Source organism: Diachasma alloeum, unplaced genomic scaffold (assembly GCF_001412515.2).
Source record: "Diachasma alloeum isolate Michigan unplaced genomic scaffold, Dall2.0 Dall_scaffold_00211, whole genome shotgun sequence".
Classification (NCBI taxonomy): domain Eukaryota; kingdom Metazoa; phylum Arthropoda; class Insecta; order Hymenoptera; family Braconidae; genus Diachasma; species Diachasma alloeum.
This window is the reverse complement of record NW_021680376.1, coordinates 1,104,586-1,113,963: the sequence shown is the minus strand read 5'-3', so window position 1 is coordinate 1,113,963 and position 9,378 is coordinate 1,104,586. Positions and strand designations below refer to the sequence as shown.

Sequence of the window (9,378 nt, the reverse complement as noted above, 5' to 3'; positions counted from 1 at the left end):
CCCCCCCCCCCTGCCGCGCTGTTTCCTTTCACCCACTCCACCCCCTCGCCCCGGCCCCTCTGGCTTTTAACGCAGAACACGAGCCGAATTCCGAACTAGGAGAGGATGAGGACAGCAACGAGTGGTTTTTGAAGCCTTTCCACTCAAAATAATAAGAGCAACCATATTGATTATGGTAAAAACTACAAAATAAGAATAATAACACAAGCAGTCATACCGATAGGGATCATAACAAAGCACGTCGTTGAACGACTTTTTTGTATCAAATCAATTAGATAAGAAATCTTTTGTTTATTGGAGAAATGTTCAAACCCACCATTGATTATGTATTTGGCTATTATGACAATAAACATCTTTGAAAAAAAAAAAAAAAAAAAAAAAAAAAAAAAAAAAAAAAAAAAAAAAAAAAAAAAAAAAAAAAAAAAAAAAAAAAAAAAAAAAAAAAAAAAAAAAAAAAAAAAAAAAAAAAAAAAAAAANTGAATGAGTGGAAATTCATTTTAAATTCTGAAAAACAATCTTGAAAATGAAAAATAAGAGGGGAATTGCTCTTGTATTGCACATAGTATAGTTATTTTTGCTAATAAATTAAGAATGTGCCTCCGAATGGTTATCTTGCACGTCATTTCCTCCTGTCATGTATAATTGATTGTTTATTTCATTTTATTAAATTGAATAAGATTTCTTTTTAACTAATTTTGTCAGATTTTCAAGTTCGTTGAATGTTATCGTCATCATTATTCTTATTATTCCTTTCTTCTGTACAACCGATTGTATTTTTTACTGTTCTGTCTCTCCCCTCAGCCCTTCGATAAATGTTAATTGAAAATTTTTATTTACATATGCTTAAATGAATTTGAAACATCACACTTGAAGAAACGATCGGAAAGCTCGATCTCAGGGAAACTCATGAAAAATTCGAAATTTTCGAATAAATCGAAATAACGATTTTTGCTATCGCCTTTATCTTCGAACTCGGTCAAAAGGACATCCAAACAATTTTTTCAAGCCATCATTCAATCAATTCAGAACATTTTTTTTAGTTATCGTGGGACAACCGATTTTTGAAAAAATTCGTAAATTAAAAAAAAAATCGATGAATTAAATTTTGATTAATGGCGATCGATAGGGCTCAACAATACCTACATTTTGAAGAAAAGATTCAATTCCATCCATTCATTAGCGAACAATTGAAGAAAAACTTCAATTTAGAGCTCGTACGAACGAGCTCTAAAAATTGCATTTTCGAACTTTTTGGATCGTACTGGATCGATATAACCTAAAAATCCAAAACTCAAATTCGAACGATTACAAATCTTCCATTTGGAAGCAAAACATGTTTTTCACTCTGTAGATTTTGAGTTACGGATGATTGAAATCGCTTCGTATTAGTTTTTTCAATTTTGAAAAGAAGCTTACCTCCGACCAAACGACGCGATTTGAATGAACCGGGGCTCATTTCAAAGATCGAAAAAAAATCTTTAAAGTGAGGAAAAACTGGCCCAATTTCACTCAGCGGATCTCGAGATATTGACGATCGAAGGAGCGACGTTTTTCCCTGGATAAAACAAATTCGGCGATTCTCATTCCCAAAATCGTTGGAACGATTGTTATTGAGGTTTACTCAGTTATCACTCATTCAAATTATTTCGAATCCATTGGGTGCATCAGGCCGTTGAGGTTTTCGGTTAAAGTGCAGGGAAACAAGCGATAAAAGCCCGGCATTAAAGTTTAAATAACGATAGGAAACGATAACAATTCAGAAGTCAATGGAATTTCAGAAACTCGTGAGTATGTTTGGTAACAAACATTCCTGACTCACGTTTTTTTTTTCTCATTTCCACTCGGCAGGAAAATGTTTGCAGTTGTTATTTTTACCGAGTGTCAATGGCCCCGAAAAAAAAAACGACAAAAACGAAACAAAACGAGGAAGAAGACCGAACAGAGTTCGAGTTTTGTCAATGACTCACGATGATTTGGTGAAAGTCCAGTGGGTTAAACCGTGATTCAGTTGATTTTAAATCACCGAAGAATCTCACATCCTCCCCACGAGCTCTGGATTATCCAATAGCGATCGAATGACCCCGAAAGTCCCCCTAAAAAGCATCTGAACGAGACTGCGATTCATATTGTGGGAAAGGAAGTGGCTCCTTGCCCTTAGGAGCCACAAGAAATCGCTCTGGTTTCCTCTCGAAGGTCCCCCAGGCGTGTCCCAGGATTATAAACTAAATGGGGAGTACTACCGTGTAACGGGCACAACTATCGCAAGTACAGACAAATAAGTTTTTGCAAGAGCCAATTATTTTCTCAAGAGTTCTTGCATTAGCGCGCATCTAGAAAAACTGAGATTATCCATTACTTTTTTCTCGGCATTTTGGGGTTGAGGGTATTTAAGTGGCTTTTACAGTTTGGTACGGACCACACGGAGAGAAATGTTCAGTAAAAATTACGGAACTCGCAATTCACTCACCGATTACGAAATCGACTCGGAAAATTTAAGTGACGGTATGGGAATTTTTCACAGGAGATTCAGATAAAAATTTCGGAACGCTCCGGAATTACAGGAAAGATACGTAATTTTTATTTAATTTTTCTCTCCGCGCACACAATCGGGTAACTATTTTCAATCATCAAATTTGTCAATTGAATCGCGTAAGAAAAATTTGAAAAAAATCATGAATATTCAGCGTCATTCATTTCGTTGTTTATGAATACGAATAAATTTGTTACGATTACGAACAAATGATTTTTGTGGTGGGAAATTTATTGTTTATAAGTTGCTCGTGATTTTTTTAAATGCAATTTTTTTGTTATTTCATCAATCTTCCTAGAAAAGTAAACTTAAACGCAGGGTAGAGCTACTTTAAATGCGACCGATTCCACGCTTCCCCTCGGAATCACCTCGAACCCCCAAACCACCCTCAACTCACCGTTTCTAAACATTTCTTCTTTGAAAAACCAAAACGATAATTAAATTGAGAAAAAAATGAGAATTCCGCATCCAATCGAGTATTCTGCAATTTTTTTGTTTTCAATGATCTTTGAATTTACCGCAGGGTAGAGCTACTTTAAATGCGCCCGATTCCACGCTTCCCCTCGGAATCACCTCGAACCCCCAAACAACCCTCAACTCACCGTTTCTAAACATTTCTTCTTTGAAAAACCAAAACGATAATTAAATTGAGAAAAAAATGAGAATTCCNTCAGATAAAAATTTCGGAACGCTCCGGAATTACAGGAAAGATACGTAATTTTTATTTAATTTTTCTCTCCGCGCACACAATCGGGTAACTATTTTCAATCATCAAATTTGTCAATTGAATCGCGTAAGAAAAATTTGAAAAAAATCATGAATATTCAGCGTCATTCATTTCGTTGTTTATGAATACGAATAAATTTGTTACGATTACGAACAAATGATTTTTGTGGTGGGAAATTTATTGTTTATAAGTTGCTCGTGATTTTTTTAAATGCAATTTTTTTGTTATTTCATCAATCTTCCTAGAAAAGTAAACTTAAACGCAGGGTAGAGCTACTTTAAATGCGACCGATTCCACGCTTCCCCTCGGAATCACCTCGAACCCCCAAACCACCCTCAACTCACCGTTTCTAAACATTTCTTCTTTGAAAAACCAAAACGATAATTAAATTGAGAAAAAAATGAGAATTCCTCATCCAATCGAGTATTCTGCAATTTTTTGTTTTCAATAATCTTTGAATTTCCCGCAGGGTAGAGCTACTTTAAATGCGACCGATTCCACGCTTCCCCTCGGAATCACCTCGAACCCCCAAACAACCCTCAACTCACCGTTTCTACTAGGTGGCCTTGGTGGTGCTGGATACAGTGGTGGCCCGATCGACGTCGTGGGCGGCTGTTTCCGCTGACACCTCACTCCTTGATTATCCCACCCCTCATTACCCCAATCCCGTCTACCTCCCCCAATTGATTCCGTGGAAGCACTGCAACAACTTGAACTTGAACTACCACAAGCCGTGCCGGCAGCTACCCCGATGCACCTTAGTGTCGCTGTACTGAGTTCACTGTTTGGCGGCCAGGGTGGGCGCCGCGGGGGCAGCGCCGGTGGCGGGTTACAGTCCAAGGTATCCACACTTCCACACTTATTAATCCCAACCGCAACTGAATTTAATTTTTCTATTTTAAACGAACACTCAAACAAACACCCACACCTTTGCACTTTAATCCCGCTCTCCAATACCGTTAACTCCCACTATTGTTTACAACTCCTCTCAACTCTTCTTCTGTCTGCGTCGCCTGCGCTTTTTTCTCACTGTACTGTCGTTTATTATAAATTCAACCACCGGGAGATGATCGGTACGCGCAGCGCGTGAACGCAGCGCGCACCACACGATTATCCCGAGGCGGCTCCTCGAGCCCCGTCGTTGAGCCACGATAAACTCTCCTTCGTTTTTTAGAGGGGTATAGAGACGACTGTACAACAATGCGCCGGGATGAAGTGGCGGGNGGGGGGGGGGGGGGGGGGGGGGGGGGGGGGGGGGGGGGTACAAAGAAGGTGGTAAAGCGAGAGGACGTCTAAGCGTGTAGAATCCTCACCGAGAGTGCGTCAGCAGGATAAATGACCCCCTTCATTTGCGCAATCCCCCCAATTTTTCCCCCCTAAAAAATCACTGGACACTGGTCAGTCCCCCCATAAGTCCCTTCACTCGGTTGATTTAAAAATAACAACTCCCCCGTTGTATTTTCCTCACGTTCATTCACCAGAACCGCGACAGCTCGATTTTTTTCAGCCGCAAAACCGTGGAAAAATCGCTCTATCGGGTGTTTTTATCAATGAAACAACGTCGGATTGCCGTCGGGCGGAGGTTACGGCGACGATTGGATAAACAATAATAACAACACGGCGGGGGGGAAGGGGGAACGTAAAATTTTTGGGTAAAAAATGTGAGAGAGTTGAGGGACTTGACCGATGGCAACCTCACAGGCGCTCTTCGCACACTGTTCGCCTCCGCAGCTCGACACTGGGTGCCCCCTCCACTTCACGGAAGCCCGTCTTGCCATCCCCCCCAACCCCCCACCCTCCCGTGCTTGAGCCGTTCGCCGAAGCGTTGCACCTCTGTAATACGTAATATGCGCATGCGCGCGGTCTTCCCACTCGGTTGAGCGGCGGTGAGTGCGAGAGAGAGAGCGAGGGGAATTACCTCTTGTTCGAGAGAGGCATAAAGTTGCAGAGGGGAAAAAGGATGAAAGAATTGATGTTGGGGGCGAGGGGTGGGGGGTGAAGGTGGGCGAGGGTCCGCGGGCCGAGGGGGTCGGGGGGAGGTAGAGAGTGAAGTAAAACGAAGAGAACGGCGATCGCGTAGGCCGTCTCCCGCCAGTAAACAGGCTCCTTCATTCACTGCTTATTTTATACCGTCGGCCCCTACGACCACAGAAATAGCGTGGCCCCTTACTCCTATCGCCCCTCTCTCCTTTTATATCTCCATCTTTATTTCACCGCTCGGGATAGTGTTTTTAAATGTTCACGGCACAGGTCGGAGACTCGAGTTTTTCACCGCAATAGTGGGGTTTTTTTTTTTCGAGTCACGGTTTTTCCCGATATTTACGGCGAAACGGGCCCCGGGGGCAATGATCCGTTGGGAGTTGTGAAGTTCACTAGCGGGTTCAATGCTTGAAGTTTGGGTTATCGGCGGAGATTGCTTTATCGGTATTTTTCTCTTGGAGGTTTTCGGGTTTTCTGATTAGATGGGGGAATCTCTCCAAGCGATACGAATCAAAAAGAAATACGAATGAAGGGGGAGGTGTTGTTGATGTGAAGGACATGAAGAGTGAGTTGAAGAGAGGAGGGATGCATCGTGGAGAAGTTCAGCTGGCCTCGGCAGCCATGTCGTGGCCGTGCACTGCCAGGGCCGTAGCTGTGAGACTCCGGAGAGTTTCGTGTACTCGTACATCCTCTTTAACCCACTCTCTCACTCTATTCTTCACGATTTTTTCCGCGGTCTCACTCTCCGCTCCGTGCGTCCGCCATTTTGAGACGTGCCCGCCATTTTGTTGAAGACATCCCGTCACGTGACACTGGTTCTAGCCATTTGGGGCGGGAATTCGGCGCTGAGGCATGAATTAAATGAAGGCGTGAGGGCTTTCAGGGTTTTATGGAGCCGGATGCACCGCGCATTGGCGATTATTTTGCGCGGCGGACAGCTTGACTCTCGGAGCCACTGTCGTGTGTTTCACCGCTGCAATCCCCTCACCCCATACCCCCTCTCACCTTTAGCAATTCCCGTCACTCGTAGCTGTTACCGTAGGCCAGACGCGATACTTCATTCATACTCGTATTGTGGAGTCCCAGGGACGTAATTTATGTCCGCCAGTACCTGGGGTCTTCTCCTCTCGCTCGCACATTCTCCTTCAATTTCTCCTCTCCCTTTATCCGAGAGGAGTCGCTCCCTGGCGGATCGCCGGACTCAAGACTATTTTATGAATAATGAATCAATTCCGGGGAATTTTTCTGGATTTTTATTCTATTTTGAGGCTGTTTGACGGCTGACAATTGACACTTGCAGTCCAGTTCATTACGAGCGTAAATGTTTTAATTAATGTTGTTGAGTGAGGAAAGAGGAGACTTAGGGTTTCATCTCGGTGTTGTCTTACTGTCCTCTGAAGTACACACGATACCCATTTGCAGTCAACGTGTGTCATACCGACGATTTCACCAACACCCTTGCGAATGTAATAATGTATACAACTTAACGATTTTTATTTTTAGGCGCATACAGAGAAATGACGCTGTTGAATAAAGCAAAACTATCGAGAATTTTTATACTCAAGTCAGTGGTATTTTTGAACTTTCGTGGAGAATGTTGAATTAGTTTATTGTTAATAAATTGCCACCCGTTGATTACGCCCTTTTTCCTGTAAGATTCGATGTTCCTTTTTTCAAATAATTGTGGATAATCATTCTCATTGCAGAAAGCAATGCGACCGATGGGAATTATGTGTGTCAATTTATCAGCTGTTCAATTTTCGTATTACTCTATTTCATATTATTTATTATTTTAATCATAATTACGATTCAATTCCTTCTAGAACACACTTTAGAGTGTGAATTCCTGGAATTCAATGGTTGTTGATTCTCTGGTAAAAGTGCGTGCCCACACTTATCAATTTTTAGTTAGTTAACACGGTAATTCAATTAATCTGTTGTTCACCTCATCAATATAATTCCGTGCTTAGAATATTGTCATAAAAAAAAAAAAAAAAAAAAAAANTGTCATCTCGTGTTTTCAGCACCGAATTAAAAATTAAAACTTCATTCGGAATATTGAGTCGCTTCTTTTTATTTATATCAGAAATTTTGTATTTGGATATTAATATTTTTTGTTCAAAGTGAAAAAATCGACCATCATTTTCACTATATTGCATTCAGATTCTCCTATCCTTGACGTCAAAAATGTGAGATTGTCTCATAATCCTAGCTATTAATTCTAATCAACTTTGTTCGAACAAAACCTCAGTAGACGCAATATTAAGAAAGTTGAATTATTCTATTTCCCTCTGAACTAAATGATTTGGACAATTATGACTCGTTTATTCATGTTTCATGAAAATTGGACGCAAGACGATTCGTTGGAGATATCCGCCATGTTCGAGTTCTCATTTTCGATTCGAGATACTGCGATTTGTATGGCGAATAAAGCGTGAAAAATTAAGCTTGAATAAAACTTCTTATTTGATTGAAATAAATATTTATATTTTATTCTGTAACCCGAATAAATTAATCCTTTGGGTTTGGAGTTGATGCTAAACTGAGGTGACGTGTGTCGCTGAAGGGATGAGTTCTAACGGTAAATTTCGTGGGGATCACAGTATCGGAGTACGGAGGAGCGATGTAAATAACACGGTTTGAGGGCTCAAGTCAGGGTAAAATTGGTTACGTTATCGATATTGCAATATCCTACTACTCCATTATCCAGCGGTAGAATTGGTTTCGGGGATGGATCTGAAATTGGATTGACGACGGTGGACTATTGTTCCAGTGGAATTGAGTTTTAATTAAAATTCCATCAATTGTGCTTGAAAAGGTAATTTTATCCTGCTAAAAATAAAAATTACTGTACCGGTAGGGTAAAATTTACCAACCGTTCTAGAATTTTCGTTGTTATCTAAATAAAAATTATTGGGCTGGAAGGGTAAAATTTATTATGCGTCAGGATAAAATTTCTCTAACGTAGAATAAAATTTTATCATCATTTATTAATTTTTACTAAATTTCGGGATAGAAATGAGAAGACGATGACTCATGATACACTTTTATAGAACGGTAGGATAATTTTTGTCAAAAATTTCTCTCCGTGTAGGGGGTCCCCATTAAACCTCAGGACATAAATAAAAAGCTTTAATAATAGTAATAATAATAATAATAATAGCGTCATGAGCTCTTTCCTAGACCCCACTGGACAATGTTCTCACAACTCTCTCTCAGGAGCAAAATTTTCATGACATTTCCATTGACGCCAGTGCTATGACATTAAAAAGTAGAGCAAGAGAATAGTAAAATAAAAATTAAAAAATGAGAACCCATTCGGAGGAATTTGCTTCCAAGAAAGATCATCATTGCAGACCTCTGCGAAATTCCTCCACTTCCAGCGCAACAACCCCCACCCCCGAAAATCGAGAATTTTCCATTCAACAATAAACCTTGACCACGTAATTAATTAATTAGCCTCGAGCCAATTGCCCAGAACGCCCAAGAAACCTGGCTCAGCTCATCGAAATTTCGACGATGTGATGAAAAAATGACGAAATGCCCGAGGAGAAAAAAAAATCATCGAGAAAAATCATTGACAATTCCAGACTCACCAACTTCCGGTCTGCAACTCCGCCGAGTTCACCGCGTGAAACTCATCCCTGGAATATTGATAGCTCACGCTAAAACGCTTGCAAAGACAACTGCAAAATATCCCTTGACCCGTGTTGAGGTTAAATCTTTTGTTCTGCATAATGGAATTATGGATATTCCAGCGCAACAACTCCCACCCCCGAAAATCGATAATTTTCCATTCAACAATAAACCTTGACCAGATAATTAATTAATTAGCCTCGAGCCAATTGCCCAGAACGCCCAAGAAACCTGGCTCAGCTCATCGAAATTTCGACGATGTGATAAAAAAATGTCGAAATGCCCGAGGAGAAAAAAAAATCATCGAGAAAAATTATTGACAATTCCAGACTCACCAACTTCCGGTCTGCAACTCCGCCGAGACTCATGAATTCTTTGGAACAGTGACTCGAGGAGAAAAATAATTATGAAAATTAGGTGAAACACCGAACAGGGACTCTGGCATAATCGTCACGCCATTGAATCCTTGAACGCTTCTTCCTCTGCTCCCCCCCCCCCCCCCCC

General features: G+C 40.9%; 1 protein-coding gene across 1 annotated transcript in view; it reads right to left on the bottom strand.

Moving 5' to 3' along the window:
- LOC107036825 (protein sprouty) overlaps positions 1-4,464 on the bottom strand; it is a 29,699-nt gene extending 25,235 nt beyond the window's left edge. Inside the window, exon 1 of the mRNA XM_015255023.1 lies at positions 3,807-4,464. The gene's annotated coding sequence lies outside the window, so the exon portion shown is untranslated. The remainder of the gene's footprint in view (positions 1-3,806) is intronic.
- Positions 4,465-9,378: the final 4,914 nt, after the last annotated feature.